This window comes from Neofelis nebulosa, chromosome 4, assembly GCF_028018385.1.
Source record: "Neofelis nebulosa isolate mNeoNeb1 chromosome 4, mNeoNeb1.pri, whole genome shotgun sequence".
In the NCBI taxonomy this organism is placed as follows: domain Eukaryota; kingdom Metazoa; phylum Chordata; class Mammalia; order Carnivora; family Felidae; genus Neofelis; species Neofelis nebulosa.
This window is the reverse complement of record NC_080785.1, coordinates 97,509,598-97,525,883: the sequence shown is the minus strand read 5'-3', so window position 1 is coordinate 97,525,883 and position 16,286 is coordinate 97,509,598. Positions and strand designations below refer to the sequence as shown.

The window sequence follows — 16,286 nt, the reverse complement described above, 5'->3', positions numbered from 1 at the left end:
ATATTTCCTCCTATAAAAACAAAGATAAATTATGGGATGTTAGATGAATGTTTTGCTTTTCTGATTTTGCTATAATTATCATTTGATTGTTTATTGAAAAATGTTTATTGAGTGCTGACTGTTTACCAGGCACTGCTGTAGATACTTGGAAAAAAAATGGGGATGAGACTCACCCTCTGTCTGTTGGGAGCTGCTGGTCTAGTGGGTGCTATAAATACATAAACAAATGTAATATAGTGAGAATTACTAATAGAGTTAAAAGGAAGCCCTCTGACAGCAAATTTGCCTTCTGTTGGGAGACTGGGGATGGGGGGGGCGGCTACAAGAGAGAGGAGGGAGTCTTACATTTATCCCACAGGATATATGAGCTGGGTTTTGAGAGAAGGACAAGAGGTTCTCTGGGCAGGGCATAGAGGTGGGAGAACAATACAGGGAAGAAAAAAACCCAGCAAGTGGAAAGGTAAGGAGACATGGAAAACCATGACATTCTGAGAAAAAGTCGGAGTTGGCTGTAGTAGAGACTGTGCTTTGGAGTACAAAGAGGGATGAGGGTGAAAACATCCATGAGGCTCAGAGAGCAAAGCCCCTTATACATGATGCTACTGTATTTCCATTTATTCTGCAGGTGATGATAAGGTACTGAAGACTTTAAAGTCTCAGTTGGCTTGAGTTCTGGAAGCAGTTTGAAGATCTATTGAAGGCAAGAGCTTCCTGGCATAGAGAAAAAGCATGTAAGTAATTTAGTCGAGAGATTAGAGGCCTGTGGGGGGTAGAGATGGGAGTGCAAACCCACTTGACTGGGCACTGACAGACTGTGCATAACTGAAGAAGACGAAGTGCGCTGTGTGAAGGCTGATGAGGCAGGCCGAGGGAGGGGCAGAGAAGAGTGAAGCATCACTGAGAAAATTTTGACCCGGGGCATCTGTGTAAACTTCAGTGCCATTAACCAAGATGTGAACTCAGGAGAAGGGAAAGGATGGGTTGAGGCATCGTAGGGACTTTGTTTAGTTTTGAACATAACGGAATATGAGTTTCTAGGTGGTTATCAGTGTAGAGATTGAGACTCAAGGGACAAGACAGTGCAAGAAAGGAAATGGGAAGAGAGAATTGCTTTTATTCTAGAAGCTAGGAGCTGTGCTAAATGCTCCAGACAACTACAGGGCACCCAACAGAAGGGGATCTCAGCAATTTAGTAAAAATATTGCCATCAGACTTCTGGAAGTTCCCTTTACTGGGGATTCTTCTCGATTTGCAAAATTCACTCTGGTTACATAGAAGTGATGTAGGAATTACTCCATGATTCTTGGAGAAAAAAAATAGTAAAGTGATTATAAATATGAATGAATATAAGATGCCATAACCTGAGATGTGAAGTGGCCTTGGTTTATCATGTAAATTGGGTATCTTCAGCGCTGAACTGTGGCCCTGAAAGGTTACAGGCAGGTTTTCCATTAATACAAATTTACAATGAACCACCTGTATTTCCCACAGGGTATTTTTTGCGATTGACAAATCCACACTTCGGCAAATGTGCTAATTGACAGTTACAGGTCATGGAGCACACAGTTTGTGGGTGAATGGGGGTACAGGGGCTCCTGAAAGAACCTGGAAAAACAAGTGAGAGTCAATCCTGTCTTTCAATAGAATCTGGTAGGAACACACACACAAATGTAAAATCCAGAGGGACCTGGTGAGTTCGGTGAAAGAGACAGAGATTCGGGCAGTGTCTATGGGAGCCTTCTGGGAAATAGCCAATGCAGTAATGGTTGGAGGAAGGCAGGGGTAAGGTGGAGATCAGGGAAGAGCATAGAGGAGGGGATGTCTGCCCTGAGTCTTTGATGGTGAGCAGGAGTTGTCCGGATAAAAGGGCACGCAGAAGACACTGCAGGGAGAGAAAATGGCAGTGGTGGGGGAAAGGTATTGGGACAAGACCGTCTAGGGAGAGTCAAGAGCTTCTCACTTCAGTGTCTTGGAGTTTACAGTGTTAGAAGGAGGGGGCAGGAAAGAGCTGCGCAAGAGAAGTAGGGCATCCGGAGTGGTGGGCAGATTAAGGACCTTGGGATATCTCTGACAATGGTGACAGAAAGCCATCGTGCGAATGTAACCATCGCAGCAGAGGACCGACTGGAGAGCCATCTGAAGAAGGCAGACTTAGCTCTCACCCCGGGTCAGGTGAGAAATGCTGAAGGCCGAAATCAGGTCAGGGGTGGGAGGGCTGGGGAAGGAGGCGGAGTCAAAATACATATCCACGCGATAGTTTTGATAGTCCGCCGAGACCTGGGTGCTATTGACCAAGGTGGCGAATTAAATATAAGGGAATAGAAGAGGTAGAGAAATAGGATGAATATGGCTTTAGACATGGTAATTTGAGGTCTCCGTAGGCATCAAGAGGCTAGAGGCGGAGATTGAGGGGATGATGGTAGGGGAGATGGTGGTGGCAAGCCTTTGCTGGGTGTCGCCTCCATGCCAGGCACCGTACTGACGGTTTCCCATTTGTTAGGTTGTTTCTTGTCCTACTCTATTCTTCAGAGCCCCTCTTACTGTTGCATATCCAATGTCCACTTGCTCATTTGTCCAGTGTCTGTCTCACACTACAGTAGAAGTGCCACAGGGATTTTTGTATGTTTTGCATATCGTTATATATCCAGTGCGTAGCACATTCGCTACTCAAAACATTTTGGTGAAATGAATGAGAGACTCTTCGTGATAACTGTAAAGCTTGGGGGTGATTTTTTTTTTCTGTTTTATGTGTGTGAAACAGGGCTTAGGGATTATGTATATTGTCCAGGTCATATGTCCAGGATTCAAACCCAAGTCTCCATAATTACAGAAGTTAGGCACTTATCCACAATCCATACTGCTATTAGCATAAACGACTACTGAAACCACAGGAAGCTACCCATCCTATTCCCCAGGAAGAATGCGTAGAGCGAAAAAAAGAAGAAGAAAGAAAGAGAAGGGCAAGGAGGAAATCCTAGTTGACCCCAACCATCGTAGAAAGAAAAAGAATCTCCAGGGAAGACTGAGGGTAATACCAGAGCAAGAGAAGGAAAACAGGAAAGGAACGGTGTTCTAGAAACTGAAGGAGAGCTTCTCAAATAAGGCAGTGGTCACCAGTGCCAAACTCACCTAATGGTTAGGCAGGGAGCATTCTGGAAAGTGCCTATAAATTGGATATCTCCGTGGCTGGACTTGAGAAGTGAGAGACAATTTTTCTTTATAGTGGTGAACACCACGAGAAACATCTTGTCAGTGGGATGATGGTGGCAGAAGGGCAGGTGGTGGAGAGCCCGGGGATAGACAGTAGTTGTCATTAGTTAGTTGCCTGTGAGGGGAAAGAGGAAAATGGGACAATGACTAGTAAGAAAGAGGGGAGGAAAGACTTCTTTGGCAAGGTAGGAGAGAATCCAGCTCTTTGACTTGAACTTGACACAATAAAAATGTGGGGGTGGGGTTGGGGGTACAGTGTATAAGTGGGGGTGTGTGGGTGGAGGGCGGTATGCATGTGTGGGGTGTATGTGGCGCATGTGTATGTGGAGGGGCGTGGATGTGTGTGGGGTGTGTGAGCACGTGCCGAATGAATGAGTCGATAAAATCCAATAATGCCCACTAACCTGCTCTGTAAATTGTAGAATGTACGACAAATGTAAAGAGTTATTAATTTCTGCGCAGGTATGGTCTTGGGAAGATTGTGCCTTCAAAAAGTTCACCGTGTGCTGAACTCGCAAAGGCACCTGCTAAGGCCTTCCCATAACCCCCACCTTTCACAGGGACTGGCGTCCTGCCCTATGGCCTCGCTCCTAAGGAGTTTATAGGGAGAAAGTTGCCTGTCCTCCAAAGCCGGCGTGGGGGGAGGGGGGTCATGGCACATCACTCATCTGCAAGTTTTTGTGCAAGTTGCGTGTGCCAGGAGGAGACCCGAGAGGAACCAACAGAGCAAGCCTTCTCCCCTTGGTGAGACTCGCTCCTCCTGGAGCACCAGCTGGCTTTCCCTCTCAGGCAAAAGAGAGAAAGCAGAGACTGTCTTCCACTCCATGCCAGGGATAGGCCTGCCTGTGGACAGGACTGGCCACATGATGTGTGGGGCCCCTTGCAAAAGGAAGTGGGGCAAGGTCCCTGTTCGGCCCTGATTATGAAGCCATCACTGAGAGCAGAGCACTGACCAAGGGCGGGTCCTTCCAAGTTCAGGGCCACGTATTAGAGCCCAGGGCTGAGCTCACTAAGAGCCCTGCTGCTGACCAGGCTACCTGAGGTTTGAGTGGAAGTTTCGATTCTCATGTGACATCTTTGCAAACCTATTCTTAGTTGTCTTCTATTAAATACCAGATGATCTCCTGAGACAGGCGACATGGCTTCTCCTCGGTACAGATCCTCTCTCTCCTTTGATGGTTCCTCTTCCCACCTTTCTTGCAACACTATCTGGCAGTATTGTGAATTTATTGATTTTTCAATCCTGGGACCCAAGGCAGGAAACGTCCCCGGCTTACATATTTGGTGAGTTCCTGAAAATGTGAGCCTACGGCTATTATTTATATGTGATATTATATCCTCCCGTGGGTGCTCATTAAATTTGCAAGGGCTTTCCCACAGGTGGCGGTGGAACATCCCAAATACTTTGAAAGAATATGGGTCAACAACTGCTTATCCACAGTTCTGCAATTCTGGAGGTTGAGGTGAAGGGGGCAACTCTGAAAACTTGTTATTTTTGGTAAATTGTCTGAACTGATGTGAGAATATTTAATAGTGATTATCCCACTTATAATGTGCATATTTATGTGTTTCATTATAGAAAATTTAATGGGTTTGAATGCTTCCTTGAGCCCCTGATGGGGATGCTATACAATATATAGTATGAGCTCACATTACCTTTCTGATATACAATAAATTCTGAAGTCTGGCCTGCATGGGTTGTGGTTCAAGAACTGTGATCTGATATTAATATCCACTTTGGGAAGCAATCTGCACTAGTGAAAGTATAATCTATTATCATCTGATTCATACACAGACTCTCTGGGAATGTAATTAAATGGGTATAGAAGCCATCCCTTTCTTTAATATTCAAATAAAGGCCAAAAAAACATGGTTATATACTTCCCAGATATTTTCATTTCTTTGAGAGTATTTGCTGACTGTGGAATTTTAATATTTAAGTCTTAAATCTTTAGCAATGAATTTCTCATGAATTTATAAGCATTTTATGCACTTAGGAATCTTACATATAAGTAAAGAGTAAGTCTTATATCGAGAGGTTTTAAAAAAATATGACATTACTATAATCAGTAAATATTTCTAACCTCATTGGAAACAAACAAAGAAAATACAACCTGCAAACATATTTAATCCACAGGGACCTATGATGATGTCTAATTTTAAAAATTTTTAAAAATGTGTTTTTTAATTTCATTTTTGAGAGAGAGTGAGCATGAGTAGGGGAGGGGCAGAGAGAGAAGGAGAAGAGAGAGTGCATGCATAGGAGGGGAAGAGAGAGGGAGAGAGAATTCAAAGCAGGCTTCATGCTGTCAGCAGAGAGCCTGATGCAGGGCTCGAACTGAAGAACCGTGAGATCATGACTTGAGCCAGAATCAAGAGCCAGACGCTTAACCATCTGAGCCACCGAGGCACTCCACAATGTCCTGTTTTTTTTTATGGAAAGCTATGTATAATGTGCCTGATGGGCATTTACAGTTTTGCAGTTAGTGAATGAATACTAACTGTAGTTATAAATAGGGCAAAAATATAAACACTAAGTGAGGCTGAGTTGAACTGTCACTCCTATTTGCCAGATAAACAAACTGAGGCACAAGAATAAAGGAAAGATGAAGTTTACTGTTGGTTTAGAGAGTAACTCTTTAATTCCTGTGCGTCCCCTCTCCTTCCTCCTCTTCTGCAGGTCAATGCCATCAGTTAATTCTTTTTTCACTTAACATTCCTCTTGTCTTCGGCCGTGCTGAGAATTTTTCCATTTTCAGGTACAACATACACAATGTCTTTGGATTCAGTGATTCTGTTCTTGGAGACGGAACTGAAGGCTGAAAACTCTATGGGGCGTAGGATGGGTTTTACCGGCCAGTCTATGAAACCCGTACCATGGCAGAGTCACCGAGGCTTCATAGCATGAACTCGGAGCAAAATCTAGCGGCCAGAATTTCGGAACACCACTAAAAGTGAGTAAGATTTGAACACATTGTTGCAACTGTGTTCGAGTAAATGTCAGTTTCTAGGCAGTGGCTGTTCACAAAGCACCAGGGGGGGCGGGGGGGACTGGCACCGGGCAGGTTGGAGGATGATGCAAATTTCCACCCAGCTTCACGGAGGACTCCGCAGTATAATTCGGGGTTCCTTAGAATTTTGGTGAGGTGAGTTAGAGTTGAAGACTGTCCTCCAGGAGCCATATGCAGGAGATGTTTATAGTATACCTATTACAGAAATGAAGTCAGCGGTTGAGCCAGAATTAAAACTTGGGGCATCTGAGGATCCCGTATCTGCTCTCACCCATTAGCCAGAAAGGGGATGAATTGAGTCACCGGTGTGAACTCTGGGGGAGGGGGCCCTAAAATAATTTCTCCTGACTGTGCCACATCTTATCTTGCCACATTGTGGGTGACAGAGCCTGTCCTCATTATCTTATGCCCAACCACGAGCCCTTGTGTAGGAGAAGTGAGAAAAGTGGAGTCTGTGCTGTGATTTTGATTGTCATGTGGGAAGGCGATGTAAGCGGCTCCCTCCTCATGGACCGGGGATCTGAGTGAGCCGGCCTTTCGGGATGGATCCTGGGCACAGCGCTCTTTTCTCGGCCTGACAGCTGAGAGTGTACCTCCTACTTCCTTGGCCACAGGCACACATTTTTAATAAGACATCAGTTGAGCAGCAGAATATTGGATATGACTTTTAATTACATTCTGCTTCCCGTAAGCTCTATCTCCTCACTGCTAAAGAAAATATCACTGCCTTGCGCGGGGGGGGGGGGGGGGGGGGGGTCCCAGAGCTTTCTGTGATGGGTGATTTTCAAATTTTCCCTAAAAATCCTGACGAAGACCTGACCCACGGCACCAGCTGGCGGTGCAAAATCGGGTCTCCTTTCTCCCCAGATCCGTATCATTGTTGACTCCCAAGCGTGTGTCACTCCTCTAGAGGCTGTCTGGAGGGACCTAACACGTGTTTTCTGACTGCAAGGGGATCAATGAACAACCTTTCGTAGAGGAGGAAATGGGGTCATTGGGTAATTTCCTCTGAGGGAAACCGTTTCTGGGCTTATCGCTTCCCGGCGTCGCTACCAAGGGGAAGCCAGGCATCCCTATCACTTTACATCCAAGCACAGCTTCCCCAGGACACTGGTCCAGGAGGGGGGGGGGTCCCAGAACCTGTTCCGTTAGAAGAGCTCTCTTCAGCAGCACGGGCCCCAATGGGGGGGCTTACATCCAGTTTCCCCGGAAGCCCCTTTTCTCGTCTATTGGCCTCATTCTGGGCAACTGCAGCCCATCAGACATCCTCTAACTTAGAGCGCCAAGTCTTCCATTTTTTTCCTTCTGGATGGCTATTTGGCCCTTAATAGGAATCTACTGATGCAAACAGATGGAAAGGAGAGGGGCCATGCTGAGCTTTATCCACCTATGGAGGCTATACCTCACCACTTGCAAACAACAAAACCACTATGTGCTTGTCTTTTATGACAGATTTTAAAATTTTATTTATTTTTAATGGGTATTCATTTTTTGAGAAAGAGAGAAACAGAACACGAGCGGGGGAGGCGCAGAGAAAGAGGGAGACACAGAATCCGAAGCAGGCTCTAGGCTCTGAGCTGTCAGCACAGAGCCCGGCACGGGGGTCGAACCCACGAACCACGAGATCACAACCTGAGCTGAAGTCGGACACTCAACCGACTGAGCCACCTGGGTGCAACCCTTCCCCCTCCTTTTATTTTTTTTAAAGGGTTGACAGCTTCTTTTTTTTTTTTTTTTTTAAGTTGATTTATTTATTTTGAGAGAAAGCGCACAAACGGGGGAGGGGCAGAGAGAAGGAGAGACAGAATCCCAAACAGGCTCTGCACCATCAGCACGGAGACCAATGTGGGGCTCGAACTTACAAACTGTGAGATCATGACCTGAGCCGAGATCCAGTGTCAGATGTTTAATCGACTGAGCCACCCCAGGCCCCCACCTATGACATATTTTAAAGGGCTACCTAACTCCTTTCTCTCTGTTAAAAAATCAAACAAACAAGAGGGTCTATTGTGCTGCTAAAACTAGAAATCGCTAGTGCTGTTTCATGCCAGCTTTCTAGAAAAACTAACTGAATAAAACACATTAAGCAGATTCACCCCACCAAACAGTACCGCTGTGGCTTGTGTAGTCACCTCTATAGAAGCGCTGTTGCTGAGGAAGAAGGTAGAGGATTTCTGATAAGAAGGGATGTTCTGGGTGAGAATAACCACCAGCATAGGTCTTCTGACTACGCTAGGGACCAAAAAGAAGCCCGTGGAATCTAACAGAGCTGGGAAGTCTGAGTGTTGGATGAGGAAAACTCCATCTTAGTCCTACAGAGCCCAAAGGATGCCCAAGGCTGGACAATGAGGAGATGGACGTGCAGGTGGCTTGCCAGGACCCAAGTCAACTGGAGCTGAGAACATTCCACACACCCTTTCTGTTGACAAACGTAACACGGACAGTTCGCACCCCTTTCCAGTTGACCAGTTCAGGCAGTGTGGAATCACATCTAACATAAGGCTGGATTCTAAGATAAGCACATAAGTTAGCACTATATGTGTGTGTGTGTGTGTGTGTGCATGTGTATAATGAAATTATCTCACAGTTCTTATCTTATACATATACAATCTTTCATATATATATGTAATATATATATATAATATGATATATATATAATATGAAATATATATATATAATATGAAATTGTCATGAAAAGTCCCACAATGTCCCCATAGGTCCATAATGTATTGATTTGTGAGACCCCAGAAAAACATCAGAGGCACATCTATCTCCCCTGTTCTTGGGTAGATGCGCTTGGAAGAGTGCTAGGTGCAATCAGTCACAATATTGTAACATTCTCTCTTGGCTTCAGCTGCACATGACTCACATCACATGAATTCACTGCGCACATGATGTGACTACAGTCTAAGTGGGCAGGGCGGACATCTACATGTGAGGTCTTGAAAAAGTAGTATTACACAGGGGAAAGAAATACTGGCCAGGAAGCGCAAAGAAAAAGCATCCCTCTAAAAGTATACTTTGGTGTAGAAGCAGGAGGTTTTTTTTCTGGTGTTCTCGAAAAACTGCTAGTCTAAGATGAAGCCACTGGAGCTAAAGAAGAGGTTGACCTGATTCTTGAAACACTTTCTCAAGTGTTTCTAAATCTGGCTTCCAGGGAGGGCGCCACACCAGTTCTCCTACTGGTGTGGTCACTCCTTCTCAGTCTTTTTTGCTTCTTCTTCCTCCTCCTCCTCCTCCTCACTCCAAAATGCTGGGACCCCACAGGACTTAATCTTTGGATTTCTTCTCTCTGAAATATACTCTCACTTGGTGACCTCTTCCATTCCCATGCTTTGTATACCATATATACCCTGATGGCTCTGCATTTGTATCTTATGGACAGGAGCTTCTCTGGGAACTCCAGATCTGCATGTCCAATTGCCCGTGTAACATTTCCATCTGATGTAATGGGTGTCTCCAGCAAACGTACATGCACAATCTGGGGCCACATCATCTCTGGACACCACCGTGCTCCAGGCCATGGGCATATCTTGCCTAAACCATTGCCATCTTCCCCTAACTGATCTTCCTTTTTCTATTCTTGCCACCCACAGACGGTTCTTCTCAACATGGTCGGAGATGGTTTTTAAAGATATAAATCAGATCACGTATCTCCTTTGTCCAAAGGTTTCCAGTAGTTTCCTGCTGTGGTGAGAATAAAACCTCAAGTCCCTTTATGGCTTTCAGAACCCCTCCTTCCCCCCTGCCACCATCTGGCCACCACTCAACTCCTCAAATGCAACTCATGTTTTTTGGGACCTCTTTGACTAATTTCGAGTCACCTTGGCCTTTCATAGTTCCTAGAACATTCTTCACCTCACTAGAACATTTTTCTCTACTTTATTTATTTATTATTTATTTGCTAGTCCCTTCAGCCTTGAGCTGCCTTCTGCAGTTTTAGCACAGCTGGCTTGAAAAGCTCTATAAAGTGTAACTAAAAAAGGTAATCAGGCCCATCTTCATGCTTCAGATTCTTAGCACCATGGATCAAACATGTGTTGGCAAAAAGAGACCAGTTCTTTAAGTCAACCTCAAGGTTGAATCTTCCATCTAGATGCATTTATTTTTATTTTTATTTTCATTTTTTTAATGTTTGCTTATTTTTGAGAGAGAGACAGAGTGCAAGAAGGGGAGGGGCAGATAGAGAGGGAGACACAGAATCCAAAGCAGGCTCCAGGCTCTGAGCTGTCAGCACAGAGCCCAACGTGGGGCTCGAACCCACAAACTGTGAGATCATGACCTGAGCTAAAGTTGAACACTCAACCAACTGAGCCACCCAGGTGCCTCTAGATGCATTTTAATAATGAAAGTATTACAGAATCCATCTAAGATGTTGTTAAGGGATATGGATAGAAAATTCACCGTAGCATGGTTGGAGGTGAATTTGGCATGTGTGTTGGGGGAGGGGGGGGTTAAGAAAAATAGAATAAAAAACATTGGAATAAAAGACAATTTATATTTATGGTGCTTTAAGTTGACACTTCTCAACAAGCCAGTTCCTGTGGTTTAGGGAACACCACTGATGCACACACATATCAGAGCCAACCATGTTGCAAAACTTCCGTGTTGGCAATCTCTACATATCCCAATTGGCTATTTTAAGTTTTCTAAGTCATGTATCTGGGCATGTTACAAGAATACCATATCCCAATTAAGTAGTATTATGTGTAAGGCAATAAAATATCTGTCAAAATGCAAGCAGTCAGAAAATGGAACTCTTACATGCCTTTATGAAAACAAAACAAGATAAAATACACTTAAAGATGTACTTCGACTGATGAAGTTGGAAATTTAAAATTACAGCAATAATTCAAGAATGGGAAAGTTATACATAAAAGAACTCCAGGTAAACATTCAGACCAATGAAGCTTAACAGTGATGTGAAATATTGTAAATGTGGATTAGAAACATAAATGCCAAGGCAAAGCAGTTTTCAAACATACAGTGGCATATTATGAAATTCATCATGTAATAAGAAAATGGATGTGTCACCCAAGGTCAATTACCAGCAGTTAAGGAGTAGAACAGAGTAGATAAAGTAAAATGCATTGAATTCCTTATTATTAATATTGTCAGACTCAGAACAGCTGGCAATTAGAGTGTGTGGCTTTAAATATGTAGCTTACTACTCTAAAGGATGACTTCAGTGGAGTTTAAAAAAAAGTACAAATTGGAAATAGCTATAGTGTAGAAAATAAAGATCTTAATGTGATATAATTGTCAAGAGCCTTTGCGATCTGAAAAAAAAATCCTTTCATTTTGAAAAAAAAAAAAAAGAAAATGGCTTACCATTTTAGGAAAAATATGTAGGAAAATGTAAGGGTGTTGTCTGTTAAAGGGGATTAATTTTTTTTAATCTTACACACAAAAACCGTATATAATATCCATAAGGATAAATTAGTATGTATTTGTTCACTTTTTACTTCAACATAAAGGTATGTCCTTTTTTTATATATTCAGAAGACATTCAGAAAACATGAAGTATATATTGGGATTCAAAATTTCGATAATTTTCAAACAATAGATATGGCACAAAGTATCAAATGGAAATTCCAGGAAGTCATAACAAAAAAAAGTGCATTTTATTGCATTAAAAAATCTTTATTTATTTTTGGAGAGAGAGGGAGCAGGGGAGGGACAAAGAAGAGGAGAGAATCCCAAGCAGGATCTGCACTGTCAGCACAGAGCCCAACATTGGGCTCGAACCCACGAACTATGAGATCATGACCTGAGCCAAAACCAAGAGTCAGACACTGAGCCACCCAGGGACCCTTAATTTTATAGCATCTTTAAACCCCAATCTCATTTGTGTGTATGTGTATGCGTTTGTGCTTTTGGTTAACATTTGGTACACAAAGCTTAAAATATCTACATGTCAGTGTTTTTCCATCTTCCTTAGTAATGGACTCTTACATTTTAGTTGCATATTTAGCCAACCAGACTAGACTATTTTTCCCACCTCCCCCTGTAGCAAGGTTGAGACCCGGACTGCATTAGGCGGTGGGCACACCTTCCAGTAAGTATCCTTCAGGGGAAAAGTGTGTGTTTTTGTGTCGTTTCCTTCATCCTTCTGGCTGGGCAGGGCCCTGGAATGCAAGCAGGGGTCTTGAGCCCTGGTACATCAGCTACTTTGAATGGCTGAGCAGTGAGGTGGATGATCCTGAGAACCTGATCCTACAGAGGACTTTGATTACTTATGAGAGAGTATTTCCTGATTGGTGATTAGAAAAATGAAACTGAGTGGCTTTTACGGAGTGAGGGGGTGATGGAAACAGAAGCATAGAGTACAGACTACTCCTTCAAGATGCTTCACAGTGAAGCCAAGGAGATATGGGCAGCAGTCTGTGAGAGAGAGGCAAGGTTGGGAGTAGGTCATGCCTTGTCTGGGTGGGAATACAACACTGGAGAATCTGGAATATTTATAGTCTGAGTCCAAGAGAGAGGTACCTGGGAAGAGGGAGAAAACCTAAACAGCTATTGGAAGAAAAAAAAGAGTGACTGGGAGGGAATAGAATCCAAAGCCAACAGAGAAGCGGCTGGTCTCCTGTGGCCAAAGGGAAGAACGGGCACAGATAAAGACAAATTGGGAAGTGCAGGAATGGAGACTGTGTAGCTCCAGCTGTTTTCTGAAAATTAAGAAACAAAACAAATCTCAAGAAGGAGAGTAGACAGGGTACGAAAAATCCTCAAGGGATTAGAAAAACAAGCAAACTGCAGATAAGAATTGAGCATTTCCTGGGCTCCTGGGTGGCTCAGTCGGTTAAACGTCTGACTCTGGATTTCCGCTCCAGTCATGATCTCATGGTTCGTGAGTTCAAGCCCTGCATTGGGTTCCATGCTGACAGTGCAGCACCTGCTTGGGATTCTCTCTCCCTCTCTCTCTGCCCCTCCCCTAATTGTGCTCTCTCTCTCTCTCTCTCTCTCTCAAAGATAAATAAACTTTAAAAAAAGAAAAACAGAATTGAGCCTTTCCAAGGTCCTACCTGAGACTGGCCAAAAGGACGTATCATCAGCCAATGAGCAAAGCAGTGTGATATTCTTCAGCAGTTCTTCGCAACTTAGAAATTAGTCGGTTAGAATGAATCATTAGACTGTTATAGAATAGACTACTTCAAGGCTTATGCAGCAGACGATCAAAGGGTTGGTGGAAATGAGTGTGTCGATGACAGTGTGGTTGAAATAATAAGCCATGAGGTCCAGACAAGTTAGGAAATGAATTGGAATAAGGAGCGTGGAGAGACTGGTTAAATGGAGACAAGGAAGTGAGTTCAGGTGCAGTCCTGCTGACAGGGAGGAGTGGTGGTGGAAGGAGGGAGCTGGGAAGTTCACGGGGCGGGGCGGTGGGGGGAAGGCAGGAGGTCAGAGGGGCACCAGAGCCCAAGGGGTGAAGGCAGAGAAGAGCAAAGTTCACATCACGCACGGTTTTGGAAGGAACAGGTTTAAAGAAGGAAATTGGTCGGGGGGCCAACTGGTTTCAGAGGCCATGGCTGTAAATGGAACACCAGTAGCAGGGAGACATGCAGTATCTGGAAATAAGAGCTGGCCAACCAGCTAGGAAGAGGTTTCACGTTGGTATCTTTCAGGATTTTTCTGTAAACGTAAAATCTGGAAGATATGCACTGTTAGCTCCATTTAATGGGTAAGTTTTAGAAAAAGTTTGGAGCACTGTCAGCTAATTGTGAATGACAGATGTTGAGCGCTTACAATTATTCTTCTTTTCCCGACACTAATGAGGACATCTTAGTAGTTAGGACCGAACCGCACAAGCCCTCCGTGCTATTGATTTTTTACTTTTTTCTTGTTCCAGTAGAGGGCACTCAAAGCTCAAATAAATGCATGCAATCGTTTTATGGCAATTGTTTTTATGTAATTAAAGCTCATATTTAAATGAAAAAGAGAAATCCTGATTTAGTGAGACTTAATTACTAGTCATGCGTGTTAATTTCACTAACACGAAATGAGATCTTGTAAGTGATCACATGAGAACATGTCTCCCCAGACACTGTCAGCACACACTGAAAGTAGGAGGAAAAAATCTCTTGCCTATGAGACAAGATGGGACTTTCTAAAGGCATGCCCACAACGGACCCCTGACCCCCAAGTTTCATTTTCATTCCCATCTGACTTCTTCGAGAGGGCTCTTAAATAATGTGGAAATAATCCTGCAGGCTACTGGACAAATATCCTTCAGTGAAAGTCATCTGAGAACGCGCTAATAGAACAAAGGTGACTAAGACAAGAGAAAACCCTTTGCTGGCAGATCTGGGCCACAAATGAGTGAGGTGGCTCAGAGGGAGGCGGTAGCCACTGTGTCCAGCCCATGAGGGGTTCTTAGGGAAGCTTCCAGAAGACCTTGCATTTCAGAGAGAGCTGTGAAAATCCAAGTACTTACTATTAGGACTTGAGGGAAGACAATCTCCCCAGCACAAGATTAGCCTTGCGTGGCTTTGACTGCCAATTTGGCAGAATTACCGTGGACGATGGGAACAGTGGTAACGTGGCTGTCAGTATATTTCGTCAAAGATTCTCCTGGAGGAGTTAGACCTCGGGGTCAAGTGATTCTGCAGGGATGGTCTTTGCCACAAAGGGGGCTGCCATGATCCAAGCACAGCAGCTTTTCCAAACACAGAGGACATTTTGGTTTGGCTTTACGTCTTCTGTCGGAATTAAGGGTTACTTGCAGGCAGTGAATGGGAATCACTTCCAGCCTCCTGTAATAATGATGATCTATCAATAAGAATTAGCTTCTTAGGTAGTATGCAGGCTGCTAAAGGGAAGAGAGGACTCTCCCACAAAAAAAAGTCTTCTTGGCAGAGATCGTGGAGCTGGCATTACAAAGAGTATGTTATGGCTTTATGACTTATTTATAACAGATTTTTTCTGTAAAGCACTGTTACAAGACTCTGAAACTTTACAGTTTAAACAACTCCCTTTACCTGCCCCCACCCTCACCAGACGCAGCCTTCCTAGTACTCATAAACTCGGTCCTGTCTCTTCTGGATACCTTAGTGCTGGGATTCTTCAGTCCTACACATGCATTAACTCCCTTACGCTCAGGATGCAAATGCCAGTGGGGCAAAGGTCCGAGAAGCTATGCAAAATGGAATTTTTTTAAAAGCACTTTCTCTTCTTAATAACATGACAGTACAAGATAAAGGATTTATCCTTTAAGACCCTGAGGGTGTGCAAACATCAATAATGAAAATCAAACAACTTTAAGCTTGTGGAGTTAAATATAGAATATATATTTATGGCTTTGTTGTAATTGTTGGGCACGTCTCGCCTTGCCATATATTGTTGACAGACCAGGCGGCAGCTGTCTCATTGTTTATTGTTTTTCTCAGCTTTCTGACATTGGCTTGATTTATAGTTGTAGGCGATAAATTACAAGGTTGAATCTAGTTGCTAACCCTCTGGCTAAAGATTTCCCATTACCTGGTTAGGCAAGCTAAATATTTTATTTAAAATAACCTCAAAATCATACTAAACAAAAATACTTCCAATGAAAGTGAATGCCGATGGTCTTGAAATTAACGAGCCCCACCCCATGTGACCGCTTGGTCCAGCGAAAAACCTATAGCAGTCCCGTCAGCAAGTCTGGCTTCTATAATTTAAGCAAGCCACATCTTCTCTGTGAGTCTGCAGAGTTACTCCTTCTCCAACCCAGCCAAACAATCTCGATGCCTCTAGGGATGATGTTTGTAGCACTTAGGATGCATTCTGCTGTAAGAAACAAAAGACCTAGCTAAAAATGACTTAATAAGTAAAGGCATGTATGATCTGGTTTTTTTTCCTTTTTTAAAAAATTTATTTTAATTCAAGTTAGTTAACATAGAGTGCAGTACTGGTTTCAGGAGTAGAACCCAGTGATTCATCGCTCACATATAACACTTAGTGCTCCTCCCAGTAAGTGCCCTCCGTAATGCCCATCACCCATTTAGCCCATCCCCCCACCCCCACCCCTCCAGTCACCCTCAGTGTGTTCTCTGTATTTAAGAGTCTCTTATGGTTAAGGCACGTATG

General features: G+C 43.7%; 2 long non-coding RNA genes across 5 annotated transcripts in view; one reads left to right on the top strand and one right to left on the bottom strand.

Annotated features, from left to right (window-relative positions):
• The first annotated feature begins 1,783 nt into the window (after nt 1-1,783).
• Nucleotides 1,784-16,286, top strand: part of LOC131509597 (uncharacterized) — a 31,645-nt gene continuing 17,142 nt past the window's right edge. The window contains exons 1-3 of one of the 2 annotated variants that reach the window (XR_009260597.1): nt 1,784-2,172; nt 4,327-4,494; nt 5,970-6,164. This is a non-coding gene — a long non-coding RNA (uncharacterized LOC131509597). Of the gene's footprint in view, nt 2,173-4,155; nt 4,495-5,969; nt 6,165-16,286 lie in introns of those variants that run through there. The other variant, XR_009260596.1, reaches the window with a different exon arrangement.
• LOC131509598 (uncharacterized) overlaps nt 10,969-16,286 on the bottom strand; it is a 38,996-nt gene continuing 33,678 nt past the window's right edge. For 2 of the 3 annotated variants that reach the window (XR_009260600.1, XR_009260598.1), the window contains one exon: nt 10,969-15,983. This is a non-coding gene — a long non-coding RNA (uncharacterized LOC131509598). Of the gene's footprint in view, nt 15,987-16,286 lie in introns of all 3 variants that reach the window. The other variant, XR_009260599.1, reaches the window with a different exon arrangement.